Source organism: Spea bombifrons, chromosome 8, assembly GCF_027358695.1.
Source record: "Spea bombifrons isolate aSpeBom1 chromosome 8, aSpeBom1.2.pri, whole genome shotgun sequence".
In the NCBI taxonomy this organism is placed as follows: domain Eukaryota; kingdom Metazoa; phylum Chordata; class Amphibia; order Anura; family Pelobatidae; genus Spea; species Spea bombifrons.
Window position 1 is genome coordinate 19,967,402 of NC_071094.1, and position 15,708 is coordinate 19,983,109.

Consider the following 15,708-nt stretch of genomic DNA (forward strand, 5'->3'; position numbering starts at 1 on the left):
TGTAAGAAAATTCTAACTAAAATTTATGAAGTCTTACAGAAATTAGACGAAGTAGACAGTGATAGTACCATTTCTAGATGGATAAAAGATCTACAAATACCGATTTTAAAACAAAATTGGCAAAATGCAATCTCTTCTACACATAACATTATTCATTCAATTTCGATTAGAGAGAATTACTTTAAATTACTAAATTACTGGTATTTGACTCCGGTAAAATTAAGCTCAATGTTTCCTGGGAAATCTAATATATGTTGGAGATGCACCAAAGATAAAGGTAGCTATATACATATATGGTGGGCATGTAATATAGTTAGTCAGTTGTGGGATATGATTTTTGACCTTCTCACAGAATTAATTAATCGAAAAATAACGAAATCCTCTGAGTGTGCACTTCTCCACATATTCCCGACAAGTATATCTATGGAAGTGAAAATCTTATTAATTCATGCGATGGCGGCAGCCAAAGTATTAATCGCCAGGAATTGGAAAAGCAACCAAACTTTTTCCATTATTCAATATAAAAACCAGTTATTATTTCAACTACATATGGAAAAAAGTTTAGGTTGGTTGGGTCCGAATCACTATAGAAGAAAATCAATATATGAGGACTGGATATCAAAAATCAACCATATTTATAACATTCTATAAATAGAGCACCCTCGGCTCCCTTTTTTTTTTTTTTTTTTTCTGTTTCTTACGATACTGGACGATCATAGAGAATGTAAAAGTGTGATGCACTAAATGTATTATCTGATTGTGTAATATCCCCTTTCCCTTTCTTCCTTTTTGTATCCTTTTATGCTTCTGGAAAAATAAATAAATAAATATTTGAATTAATAATAATTTTATCCCCAAGCCTAATCTTATTTTTTATATATCCCCAGCTCTTCAATAATTGTGCCAGCACTGGATTATTAGTAGTTTTAATAAATTCTTTAGATTTTTTTCTTGGGATCCAAAAAAGAGATTGGAGATCTGTAACTGGAATATCTTTCCATATCATACCATGTTTCATAATTTGCTTTTTCATTTAAAGTCAGTAGGATATGAAATAATTGTGCAGCATAAACATAATCTTTAATTATTGGCATACCCAGACCGCCATTTTGTCTATTTTTTGCTAATAAATGGAAATTTAGCCTTGGTCTTTTCGAAGCCCATATAAATCTTGACAGTGCATTTTGTATTAGGTCTGCCCAGGCTGTAGATATCACAAATGGGATCATCCTAAAAATATAGGTACATTTTGGTATTATATACATTTTAACTGTATTCAGTCTACCCATCCAAGAAATATATAGCGTTCACCATTTTTTAAATGCTTGATTCATTTCTTTAATTAATGGCAGCATATTAATTTCCATCCATTCCAATGGGTTTGCTGAGATTTTTAAACCTAAATAGTTTAATGTATTTTTTGTCCACACAAAGCCGAATTTTTCAATTTGTAATTTTTGTGAATGTTCCAAAAACAGAGGCAGTATCTCTCTTTGAGACATTCAACTTATAATTAGATAAGAGGCTATATTGATCAATCAGCTTCATAAGGTTTCTCAAAGATTCTACAGGATTCCGCAATGTCAGTAGGATATCATCAGCGTATAATTGGATTTTGTGAGTACCCTTTGTCCCACAACCTGAAATTCCTCTACTTAATCTAATCTCCCTGGCCAGGGGTTCTAAAGAAAGAACATATAGAAGGGGGGAAAGAGGGAATCCTTGCCTGGTCCCATTGCCTGGACATTGAAAACCATATAGGTTCTATTCCCTGGGCAACTACTCTTCCCATGGGGGTGGTGTATACCGCCATAATTGCTTGATGTATTCTTCCAGTGATACCAAACGCTATTAAAACTTCAGACATATATCTCCAGCTGACCCTGTCAAAAGCCTTTTCGGCGTCTAATGACAGGGTCATCTGGGGTACTGCCATTGTCTCTGCCTCAACCAGTATATCGGCAAGAGCTCTTATGTGATTAACCGGAGACCTACCAGTTAAGAATCCTACCTGGTTTCTATGAATCAATTTAGGAAGAACCATTTTCAGCCTATGTGCTAAGATTCCAGTGTAGATCTTCATATCTAAATTTAATAATGTGATGGGTCTATAATTGACGATTTCCTCCGGATTTTTCCCTATCTTTAAAATGGGTATAATATTACCCCTTAATAGCTCTGCTGGAACAATTCCTGTGTCCATAAATTCATTGAAGGCTATAGTCAATCGTGGGACTATTTCGTTTATAAAAAGTTTATAAAATTTGGCGTTATATCCATCTGGGCCTGGTGATTTATTGAGTTTCAATTTTTTTATTCTATCTATTACTTCTTCTGAAGTTATACTTCTATTCAAGTCCTTTAGGCTTTCTTTTGTTACTTTAGGAAATGTTTTATGAGTAAAATAGTCAGTTATCTCGACTTCTGAAGCTTTCTGAGGAATATTATATAATGAGAAATAAAAATCTCTAAAGGCCTCTCCTATTTGTCTAGGGGACATCAAAATTTTATCTTTCAGGACTATCCTCGTTATATTATTTTTAATCCTTTTGTTCTTTAATAAATTAGATAACATTTTACTGGCTCTGTTACCTTGGTAATATCTTTTTATCCTTAATGAATTAAGAGATTTATTAGCTTTCTCTATAAGTAATTGATTTATCTTTTCTTTAAGTCAATTTTTTTGTCAGTTGAATATTCGGGGCTACTTTATTCTCAGCACTCAATTGGTATAACATAATATATAATTCTGAGAGGGGTGCTCCTGCCATCTTCTTTGCCCGAGCTCCTAACTTAATAAAGTGTCCCCTAATAACGGCTTTATATGCGCACCATAAAGTGCTAGCTGTTATATCTTTTGTATCATTTTCCTGAAAAAATAATTGTGTTATTTCCTTTATATACTTAATATCCAAATCTCTCCTCATTAGCTTATCATTAATTCTCCATTCTGGTTGTATCTTATTGGTTGTATCTTTAATGTCCACCGTTAAGAGATTATGATCTGACCATGTGATTTCGTGAATTTTAGATTTTACAACCCAGAACATCATGGTAATATCAGCAATTGCAAGATCTATCCTTGAATAGGCAGTATATGATTTAGAAAAACACGTATAGTCCTTATCTATAGGGTGTACAGTGCGCCAGATATCATATAATGAGTGTTGTCGTAGAAGAGCTTGAAATTTTTTAGCTCGCGAAATTATATTTTTATCCTTTATATTTCCCTTTAAAGACATCTTGTCTAGATGGGGGTCCAGGACACAGCTGAAATCTCCCATCCATATTAATGAGCCCTGCTTAATATCCATTATTTTCTGCATTAATAATGACAGAAAAGGGAGCGCAGATTGGTTAGGGGCATAGACATTTACCAACGTCATCAATTTCTTATTTATTTCTGCAATCATTATAATGAATCTGGCGTCGGGATCTAAATCAACAAATTTCACATTTATATCTATCCCCTTAGCAAACACAATTGCCACTCCTCTCTTTTTTTTTCTTTTAATGATGCCGAGAATATCAGAGGAAATCTCTGAGTTTCCATTTTGATCTTATCTAAAGTCCTCCAATGAGTTTCTTGTAAGAAACAGATTTTAATATTTTCTGACCATAGACGATTTAGCAATATTGAACGTTTTTGTGGAGAGTTGAGCCCCTGGACATTAATTGTAGCGAATCTAAACATTGTTATATCGGATTAAATAAAAATAGTATCTTGGTAAAATCATTCATTTGGTCGTTTACAGCGGGAAATCTACCTACACAAAAAATAACATTCAAACTCCACATACAAAAACATAAAGCATAAATTTGTAAGCAACCACTTCTATTGGGTGATTGCATACTTCCACCTATGTAACTCCAAGATACACGAGTGAATATTGCCATCTAGTGATGGCCGTCGGAGTCTCCAAAGGGCAATAATATATATATTTCTTAATATTGGTCTCATATAATTCAGCGGGGATTAAATAAAAAAAAAAAAATAAATATTTAAAGTCTTCAAACATGTGAGCATGTCCTATTAAAAGGACCAAAGTCCATAGCATATAGCATGTGTCCCTCTAAATATTGTGTATAAAATAAAATAGTATTGATAATAAATGTGAAAAAAAAAAAAAAAAAAAAAAGCGTGAAGTATAAAAATATCTAATCTGGTAAGTATTCCAGAGAATATGACTCTAAACTAATATATTTGTGTAAACTTGGATAAGCCAAGTCTAAAGGGCTTATAGTGAAGCATGTGCAATTCAAATATATGTGTATATTAATATTCTTAATGAAAAAAAAAAATCACTTTGGTGATAGTAAAGTGTAGTATCTTGGCCTTATAGTGTTTGGCCTTCATTAAAAGTGTGAACAAGAATTAAAGGAAAAGAAAAATAAAATTAATTATAATTGGCCCTAAATTATAATTAGCCCCAAGCAAGTAAACGTGTATTATTGAATCTGTGCATCTTCTAAAAATCATGTGTCAATTGAAATATGTATGTGTGTGTGTCAATGGTGTAAATGGAATATGTAAAAAAAAAAAAAACACTTTACCCCTCATTTCTACATTTATAATAGATTAAGCGTCCTGGATATTACTATAGATCTTATTTAGTAACATCCATTTTTTCAATTTATCCGGTGAGTCGAAGGACCACAATTTATAGTCATACGTTAAAACAATTTTCATCGGTACGGCCCATCTATATCGAATGTCTTACTGTCTCAAAATCTCCGTAAACTCTGCATATTGTCGTCTCTTAGTCCTAGTGTAGTTAGATATGTCTTGTAAAATTTTGATAGTTTCGTATGGTTTTGGTGGCGTTATATTTCTTGCTTTTTTTTAAGATATTATCTTTTATCCTTGTAGAAATGAAATGAATTAAAACATCTCTTGGAATTTCTGAGGAAATACTAGAGGGTTTAGCTGTTCTATGGCATCTATCCCATAATTGAGTATTGGTTTCAAAATTAATGCCCAATGCATCCAGAAAGTTTTTCATAAATTCTTCCAATTTATCATTAGTAATTGTTTCTTGAATCCCTCTGAACCTAAGGTTATTCTGTCTCAAACGATCTTCTTGCTCAGCTAGTTTCTGCTCAAGCAACTCAGTTTTAATTGAGTTTTGTTGTATAATGTCCCGTAAAAGTGCTGTCTGTAATTCCAATGACTCCATTTTTTCTTCATTATGATTTACTCTTTTTGTTATAGCTGTTAAGTCAGTTTTTAAATCTTGTATGTTGATCTCTATAATTTGTTTGATCTGTTCAAGTTGAGCTGCTAGCGCTTCAGTTAGCTGGTTATGTATCAGATGTCTCATGTCTAGAGTAGCTGGGCTTAATTGTATATCACCTTCTGTTTGATTAATTATATTGAGATTATCCTCTGAATCCAGATCTTTTCGGTCTTGCTTAGGTGGAGGGGTAAAGAAGGAGAGTCTTTTCTCAGCTTTCTGATCTTTCCGCTCTTTCCTAGGCATTTTGTCTTGAGGTTTTTTCGATGCCATAGTCTTTAAGGGTTATATTTATAATAAGTGAAATTAATACCGACAACCTTATGTATTCAGAAATTCCACTTAAATGTTAAGAAGGTAATAAACATATCTTGAGGCCTCCTTAGACCAATTGACCCAGTTCTCTCTAGAGTATTGATATTAATATAGATCTTCGTTTAGCTTAAATCTAAGCATTTATCTTGAAAATATAATCCAAAAAAAAAAGAAAAACCGAAAAAAAATTGCCTTTTTTTTTCTTTCTTTTTTCTTTTTTTTTCTCTTTCCTTCCTACCCTCCCCTTCTCCCTTTCTTTCCTCCTTCTCTTTCCTTTTCTTTTACATTATCCTTTAGTTAGTCTTTCCGAGGAATAAATTCGTAAAGCATGTAAATATAAAACACCACTTTAACCCACAGATGATAAGTTATAAAGACTTATCTGATGTTCCTGCCATACGTCTTTAAAAAAGTTGATGTTTGGGCATTACTTCTACCCCTCCACCGGTAAGTTCTTCTGTTCCTCCCGGTACTCTGATGTTTCATCAGAGACAAGTGAGGAGGCAACGATGACGTAGCACGCGGGAGTGCGCGTGGATGTCGGAGCTCGGGCGTTTAGATCTCTAGGTCTTTCGGTCTCCAGCGTCTTGTAAACCGGCACCTGATATTAATCCCGGCCGCTCAGCTGGCGTTTTCGGCCAGGAAAGCGACCTACCGGGGTGAGCCTGCGGTTTCGGGAGGGTGTTCCCTGTTCTACGCCGGAGTGCCTGCAGTCCATCTGCCCTCGCCCTGGAGTGGGACGTTGTGGTTTACCCGCAACGGGTGGACGTGTGGCGGACACCCAGGACGAAGGAGGCCGAATAATCTCTATATTTGACTGCACAGAACTTCATACTTTTGTTTCAAAACAGAATGTGGTTGGTGTCTATGATCCTCTCATGTTTTATTTCACACTAATATTATGCTCCACCTATATTATTTGGCTCTATTGATATGCCATAGTCACTTATCAACCTGACACATGTCACATTGTACAAATGTATACTTTACAACAATGTGGGCATTGCGTTACGTCACATGACACAGCGTTGAAACAGAGGCTGCCCTCATAGTGTGTGAGCAGCCGGAAAAAGTGTAAGCAGGGACGGGCTGGGATGGGATGTATGTGAGCATGAATGTGTAATTGTGTTTGTGTATTAGCATCGATATGTAATTGTGTGTGAGCATGGATGTGTCACGAACCGGGTGAACAGGTCCGGTAGGAGCCCAGGTGCAGGGAATACAAGGGGCTACGTCTGTACCACGCGATGCATGATGGCTTGGGGTTGTTACAGACAGGCACAGGAAATAACCACAGATAGAATACGTAGTTAAGATCTGTATTGCAGATGTTGTATAACAGATACAGGTGGGAAGTCTCTTAGCTGGAAGCCCTCTGGATGGCGCGCACATGACAGGTAGCCCTCTGGATGGGGCACACAAGGCAGGTAGCCCTCTGGATGCGGCGCACAAGGCAGGTAGCCCTCTGGATGGGGCGCACGCGACAGGTAGCCCTCTTTGCTCAGCGGTTGTTTTCAATGTTACTCTGCCAGCCGCCCAGCCCACGGACCTGCCTGCCCACCGGGAAATTTCCCGGTATCCTGGTGGGCCAGTCCGGCCCTGTCTGTAGCTGGTATATGAAGTAGTGGCAAAACACTGGGGTCTGTAAAGTAAGCCGTTATGAGAAAACAATCTGGTGAATTTGATACCTTTATTGGCTATGGGGAGATTGCATCCTTTTGAAACTACTTCTTCTGGCTTAGGTAGTTTTTTATTTTCTTATTATTTTATTTCTTATTTAAACCCTTGACGACAATTGATGTGCCAATCATGTCACCGAAAAAACATCCCGTTGACGACAACTGCTGGCACGTCATAAGTTTAAATGCGTGTAGAAAGCTTTCTTCTCTAAAAATTGTGTTGTTGTAATGCCTCAATGTCTAGGTGTTCAATACCAAAAATTGCAGCAGGATCCCATCTTCACAGGGTGTCAACGTGTGCCATATTATATATGGCACAGGCTACCTGTTTAAAATAAGTGAGGAGGCAATCAACCTACCTCAGACCACACTGTGACCACTCAGGAGAGTGGTCACCAGCGCCATAGTGAGAGATTTTGCTTCTCCCAAGATGGGTACGCCCATTAAATAATAAACAAGAACTCTGGTAGGTACTGCATTCAACCATGCAAGTCAATAGACCCCAGCTAACCAATCACAATGTGATTAGTAAAATAAATAATTAAAAAAGTAAAAACAATAAATAAAAATGTGGTAATATGTAAAAATAATCCCCCACTGATGTCATCATCATGAGAGCCATCCAGGTGCAACAAAATATAAAAAAGGGAAAAAAAAATATATATCTATATTGTCACAGAAATCCTTGCATAGTGTCTAGTTTTCAAAAATGTATGATTTGATGGGGGAAATGGAGCTGCCTGGTTCAAAGATGTTCCACATAGTACATGGGCACCGGCTGAACAGATGTCAAAATTCCAGGTTTAAAAAAATGTGCACCTTCCAAGTGTACACATATTGTGGTGTTTGGCAGTGACACATACCAGAATTTCTAAATACATACCTAAATTAGAATGTGTGTGAAAAAAAACACAAAAAAATTACTACTGCGAACTTTGACAAAGGCTGGTGGTAAAATGTGTGCATTGAAAGAGCTAAAATACAACCATGTTATATACTCTGGGTTGTATAGTTTTCAAAAATATATGATTTGATGGAGTAAATTGAATTGGCTGGCTTCAAAGATGTGATGTCAAAATTCCACCCCAAAAAATTGTACACCTTCCAAATGTGGCCCTTTCGCAAGCAACCTGACAATGGATCCATGGGTGGTATCACTGTACACGGTAGATGTGGCCAAATACATATTGGGATGTTGTTTAACAGTGACATATACCAAGAGCTGTAAATTCATACCTGAAATATGTGTGTGAAAAAAACAATTACTACCACAGAGTTTGACAACGGCTGGTAGTAGAATAAGCGCTTGGAAAGAGTTAAAATACTAGTATTTAAAATATCATGGAGTGTCTACTTTTCAAAGATATACGATTCTTTAAGGGAAGGAAAGGATTACATATTGGATTATGATTGTGGACTATTTAGTGAGGGTCACACATTATAGGGATTGCAAGAGAACACACATTATTAGGATTGGACATAGTTTAAATAACCACTTTACCATGGGAGGGGAAATTGACATATACAGTAAACAGGAAAGAATTAACATATAACACAATGGCATGACTATTCAGACAACACTGGCACAAGACTATCGGATTTTCTTGATTATAAGACTAGTTTTAAAAAACACATATTGAAAAAAGAATCTTGTCTTATAATCAAGGTCATCTTTAATTCATGCCTATTTTTTATTTTTTTCCCCAAAGGGTCATCTTGTATTCAGGGCTTTTTTTTTTTCTTTCAATAAGATCCAAAGTTTGGGGATCCTCTTATAATCAAGAAAATACAGTGAGGGTGAGTCATTCTTAATACACATAGAAATGGAAATAAGGGTGTATGTACAAATGATTACAGTGCCAATAATACTGTTAAAACAGGGGTCCGAGTTAGAACTATAACCAGTTAAAAAAAATCTAAATAATTTATGCATTAAAAACATATCAATATACTAAACAAAGCAGGGAGAATATATCGGGGGTATGATTAAAACACTCCCATATTAACAGGCCCATGTCCTGTTACAGTCCCTGGTTGTTGTTGCCGCTTTTCTTGTAGCAAAAGCCATCTATGCCATGGGTAGCCACTCTAGTTTAAGTCTCTCAAAGAACTTGACACATCAGTTAAGATGCGAACAAACACACATTTTATTATTTATTGGGGCTGGGCACTGCCACTAGTGAGTTCCATTGCCATAATTTCTGCCTTCCTCACATTCTCTCCAGTAAAGTATGCTTCTCTAGGAAATATTCCCAAAAGACTGTACCACCAGGCACACCAGGCAGGGTGCATAATAATAAGTCTCTGCCCTTTAAGTCACATGGAAAAAACATCTTTCATCATAAAATACAGTACTGTATACAGTAATGCACATTACTGGTTTAAAATTATTTAATAGACCCCCTGTATCTCCAAACTGAAGCCTGCTATTGTTGTACATTATGTGATATTTTGCGTGGCTTTCCCTGCTCAAACACCATGCTAAACTGATTCTTTATGGCAGTGATAAATAGCCCATTCCTCTATAAACTTTAAGAGTATCCAGCTGGGTGATTAACAACAAGATATTGTTTTGTTTACTATAGTCAGTATGATAAGGAGTCAGTGTGTTTGTCTAGTAGATTGTGCTAAAACAGGCCCAGACTGGTCAATCTGGCTGTCAAAGAGGCAAAAACCAGCTATGCATATCCAGCAATTGGCTGCACTTAGGTCATCACCATACCTGGGAACTCTCCGGGTTTGACCCGGAGATGTCCGGGTGAAGCACCACTTCTCCAGTTCTCCAATTCAACACCTGAATCCTGAGAGTCTTGTGGGAAATTGGTAATTTTGTTGCTTTTTTCAACAAACTTTCCATAATTCTTAGGATTGTTTGCACAGATTACATGCAACTAAAGAGAAACCCAACAAAGTGTATTCAGTTGCATCTCCAGATTACAGAAATACCCCACATGCATAGGTTTTTGCATATTTTTTTAAATCTATGGGGCACACTACATGACACACTCATTTCACTGCGCACTCCACACAGAATACGGAAAAGAAAGGATTAATGATGATACCCAAATGCAGTTTAGATAAAAAAGATACATTTTCACAAGCATGCCGTTTCCTTTTCTCACCTGCTCACTTTTGTGGGATACAACTATTATTATTATTATTATCTTTTATTTATATAGCGCCAACAGTTTACGCAGCGCTTAATACAATACATAAATTCAAGGGATATGACAAGACAAGAATTGACAGACTAAGACAAACCGATACATTTGGTGGAGAGAGCCCTGCTCGCAAGCTTACAATCTAGAGGGAAAATGGGGTGATAAACATAAGGCATAGAGAAAGGGTGAGAGGTATTGTGGGGGTATCAATGACAAGGATGTTCTAGCAGCTAAGATGGTATGCTTCTCTGAAGAAGTGGGTTTTTAGATGTTTCTTGAATGTCGGGAGGGAGGGTGAATTCTGAAGGTTCCTTGGGAGCAGATTCCAGAGATATGGGGCAGCTCGAGTGAAATCTTGTAGACGGGAAAAGGAAGAGGTGATGAGTGAGGAGGAGAGCCTTAGTCCATGGGAGGAACGTAGGGATCGAGTAGGAGAGTATTTGCTAATGAGGTCAGAAATGTACGGAGGAGCAGTATTGTGGATGGCCTTATATGTCAGTACCAGGATCTTAAATTTAATTCTAAAGGTAATCGGAAGCCAGTGGAGGGTTTCACAGAGGGGGGAAGCAGAAGAGGAGCGACGTGCAAGGAAGATGAGCCTAGCAGCGGCATTAAGGATAGACTGTAGTGGAGAGAGTCGAGACAGTGTAATGCCAACCAGAAGAGTGTTGCAGTAGTCAAGACGGGAAATGATAAGTGAATGAACCAGAGTTTTTGTGGATTCTTGGGTGAGGAATGGGCGGATACGAGAGATGTTTTTTAGGTGCAGGCGGCAGGATCTGGCGAGGGACTGAATGTGAGGGGTGAAGGAGAGGTTTGAGTCAAGGATGACCCCAAGGCATCGGGCCTGGTTAGTAGGAGAGATAGTTGTGTTGTTAATGGTGATAGAGAATTCAGGTAGTGGAGTGGAGATGGAGGGAGGGAAGATAATGAGTTCCGTTTTAGAAAGATTAAGTTTCAGGTAGTGTTGTGACATCCATGAAGAAATAGCAGACAAGCAGCTGGTGATCCGGGACATGAGAGATGGAGAGAGATCAGGAGAAGACAGGTAGATTTGGGTATCATCTGTATATAGATGATACTGGAGGCCAAATGAGTTGATTATCTACATTAAATTTCATCTGCCATTTTTGTGCCCAGTCCCCCAGTCTAAATCCCTCTGCAGCAAAGTAATATCCTGCTCACATTATATTACGTTACAGAGTTTAGTGTCATCTGCAAACACAGAAACGTGACTTTCAACGCCTATTGCAAGGTCATTTATAAATATGTTGAATATTTATCATCAGCCTGGTTGAGGGTGATGGGAGTTGTAAGTCATCAGCCCATTGCTACAAAAAAAAAAGTGTAGGGTATTTTTCTTTTAATTGCGATTTCGATTTTACTGATTTATTGATTTAATTTGCAGGTGTGGGGGTTGGCTGGCTACGGCATAATGTCTGATCCCCTGATCAACTTGTTTTACACTCTATTGTCTGCATAATATTAACAATAATTAATTTCTACTTAGTTTGGAATATTCCTAATGCAGCTCTCTTTTATGTTTGTTACAAGTTTATTTTGTTCCCAAAATGAATACCATTGACACCTACTTGCAATTCCTTCCTCAGTTTGTCCAAACCCTTCTGCAGAGAACTTTCATCTTCTCAATATTTACCTTACATATCCTTATGGCATCTGACCATACCAAGATGCCCCCCGTAAAATCACATTCTACGAAGAAGTTAGTAGAAGTGTAGATCAGGGTGTTGCAGTGGATGTAACCTACTTGGATTTTGCCAAGGCGTTTGACACGGTTCCACACAATAGGTTAGTATTCAAACTGAAAGAAATTGGTCTAGATGCAAATTCTTGTTCTTGGGTTGAACATTGGCTTAGTGATAGTGTACAGAAGGTTGTTATAAAAGGTAAATTTTCAAGCTGGACAAAAGTGGTAAGTGGTGTCCCTCAGGGTTTTGTTCTGGGACCAGTTTTATTCAACATATTTATAAATGACCTTGCAATAGGCGTTGAATGTCACGTTTCTGTGTTTGCAGATGACACTAAACTCTGTAACGTAATATAATGTGAGCAGGATATTACTTTGCTGCAGAGGGATTTAGACTGGGGGACTGGGCACACAAATGGCAGATGAAATTTAATGTAGATAAATGCAAAGTTATGCACTTCGGGGTAAGGAATGTGCAAGCAACTTACACCCTAAATGGTAGTGAGTTAGGGATAACAACAAATGAGAAGGATTTGGGAATTGTTATAGACATCAAACTAGGAAACAAGATGCAATGTCAGTCAGCAGTTGTAAGTATTGTCATGTATAAAAAGGGGCATCAATTTGCGGGATAAAAATATAATTTTGCCTCTTTGTAAATCAATGGTAAGACCATGCCTTGAATATGCTGTGCAATTTTGGGCATCTATTCTAAAGAAGGATATTATAGTACTGGAAAAGGTGCAGAAGCGGGCTACAAAATTAATAAAAGGAATGGCGCCGCAGAGGGGATATGATAGCATTATATAAATATATTCGGGGCCAATACGAACCCTTGTGTGGAAATCTATTCATAGGACACATGGTCACGCATTTAGACTGGAAGAAAGGAGATTTAGTCTAAGCAAAGGAAAGGGGTTTTTTTTACAGTAAGGACAATAAGGATGTGGAATTCTCTGCCTGCAGAGGTAGTTTATCAGAGTCTGTACAGACATTTAAACAGCAACTGGATGAATACTTGCAAAAACATAATATTCAGGGATCCAAGGAGAGATGTGAATGCCATTCTGGGGTGAAGAAGGAATTTTCCCCCCTAGTTTGTGCAAAATTGGAAAGCGCCACAACTGGGGTTTTTTTGTCTTCTTTTGGATCAACAACAAGAAATTAACAGATATGGGAAAGGCTGAACTTGATGGACGCATGTCTTTTTTTCAGCCTATGTGACTATGTAACTATGTAATATTATTAGGTGCTTTATTTTAATTTTCATTTCATTTTGGAATTATGATTAATAAAGTACTCACGAACATGCATTCTTCTTTACATGAGGTGTACGGGACATTAGACTATTCTTTAAAGAGGTAAGCATTGAGACACAACTATGGCTACCTAAAATGTGTCTAGACATGCAAAGAAGAGCCTCCCTACATTCATACACATACTTTTAATAATTAAAAAAGTCAAATAAAGGCTGAAATTAGTTTGTATGGCTTTATATGGCCCACACAGCGTAGCTGTGGATACCATGACACGATATTTCAGGGTGATGATATTCCTTTGTAATTATATATCTATTGTTACTAGAAACCAGCATGACAGTATTGGTATCCTTTAATATTTCTGCTCTTGGGATGTATCACTGTATCAATTAATAATCCCTGTGTTTACAGCATAATCCCCAGAAACACTCCCATGGCAATAGGCATTGGCATATTTTACTTAGTGGTTTATTCAGCTCTGCTCTAAATGGCTGCTGTAAATTAATATTTTTCTTTATTTTATGAGTTCTTTATCCTAAAATAATTTCACACTCTCTTTCATCATGTTTTCTGTGTTCATTATCTTTAGACACAATTGGTGTCAGAGCTTAGAGCTTAGCAGTATCAGGAGCTGACAAGCTCTGACATTGTAGCTAAGCCAAGACTGACACAAGGAACAGACAGTAAGTCATTCACTGTGTGAAAATTATGTAAACAGCATGTTTAACAGTGCTTTATTATTCCGAAGAGCAGTTTCAAGACCACTAAGTGTGATCATTTAATACAGAGCACAAACATTTGAAGGTGTCTGGCAATATAAAATATATTAAAAGACAAACTGGTGTTCATTCAAGGAGCTGTCTAAAGTTCAGACAAATGGTTAAAAAAAAGGATTGCGCTCACTAGTAAACGATTCAATTCCTAGTGCACAAAGTGAAGTAAAACATGCATAGCACTCAACATTACATATACACTTGGGAACATAACTTCACATAAATCACAACTTGTCTAAGCAGATCAAACTGTACCACTGGGCAGTCAATTAAGAACAAAATAATTGAACAATTAGATTCAATGAAAGTAAACTAGCTGTAAAATATGTCAGGATCCTCTTGATATATGCCTAAACAAGATAATTAAACATTTTCATATATACTAATCCCTACTGGGATTATCTTGAAAACAAGTAGTTGAGGAGCCAACTCGTAAGGAGGCCATATTGGATTTAGTGTTCACAAATGGAGATTTGTTAACGGATATTTCTGTAGATGAAAGTTTGGGATCTAGTGATCATCAGTCTGTGTAGTTTAATATACGAACAGTGACTGAGTCGCACCACAAAAAAATACAAGTTTTAGATTTTGGAAAAGCTGACTTTTCTAAAATGAGAATATATGTAGAGGAGTCACTTTCAGACTGGGGCCATTTAAATGGAGTCCAGGAGAAATGGGATTGTTTAAAAGTTGAATTATTAAAGATAACAGAAAATTTTATTAGGCTGGTAAAGAGTAAAAAATTAAAGAAACCGCTTTGGTATTCCACAGAAGTAGCCAAAACCATAAAAAAAGAAGAAGTTAGCCTTTAGTAAATACAAAAATACCCAAAGTGAAGAAGATAGACAGATTTATAAGATTAGGCAGAAAGAAGCAAAGCAAGTTATAAGGGCTGCCAAATCACACGCAGAAGAGAGAATTGCACTGTCAATAAAAAGGGGAGATTTTTTAGATATATAAATGAGAAAAAGGAAAGTAAAACAAGGATTAGTTAGATTAAAAACAAAAGAAGGAATGTATGTAGAAGAGGATAAAGGTCTAGCTGACTGCCTCAATTAATATTTCGGTTCAGTTTTTACAAATGAGGGACCTCAATTATTATAAGAGCTTGGTAATGTACTAGCAACACCGTTAACGGATTTAACAAATCATTGTTAACGGGAGTCGTCCCAGGGGATTGGAAAATAGCGAATGTTGTGGCCATTCACAAAAATGGCAAGAGTTGGAGGAGTTGGGCAACTACAGGTCAGTAAGTCTTATATCTGTAGTGGGAACATTAATGGAAACTATGTTAAAGGATAGGATTGTTGAACATCTGAAGTCACATGGGTTTCAAGATCAAAAACAACATGGGTTTACCACAGGAAGATCATGCCAAACTAATCTTATTGATTTTTTTGATTGGGTGACTAAAGTAATTGATCAAGGTGGTGTAGTAGACAGTAGACAGCATATTTGGATTTCAAAAGGCCTTTGACACTGTCCCACATAGAAGATTTATGAATAAACTGCAATCTCTGAGTTTAGATCCCATTATTGTTGAATGGATTAGGCAGCGACTGAGTGAGAGAAAACAGAG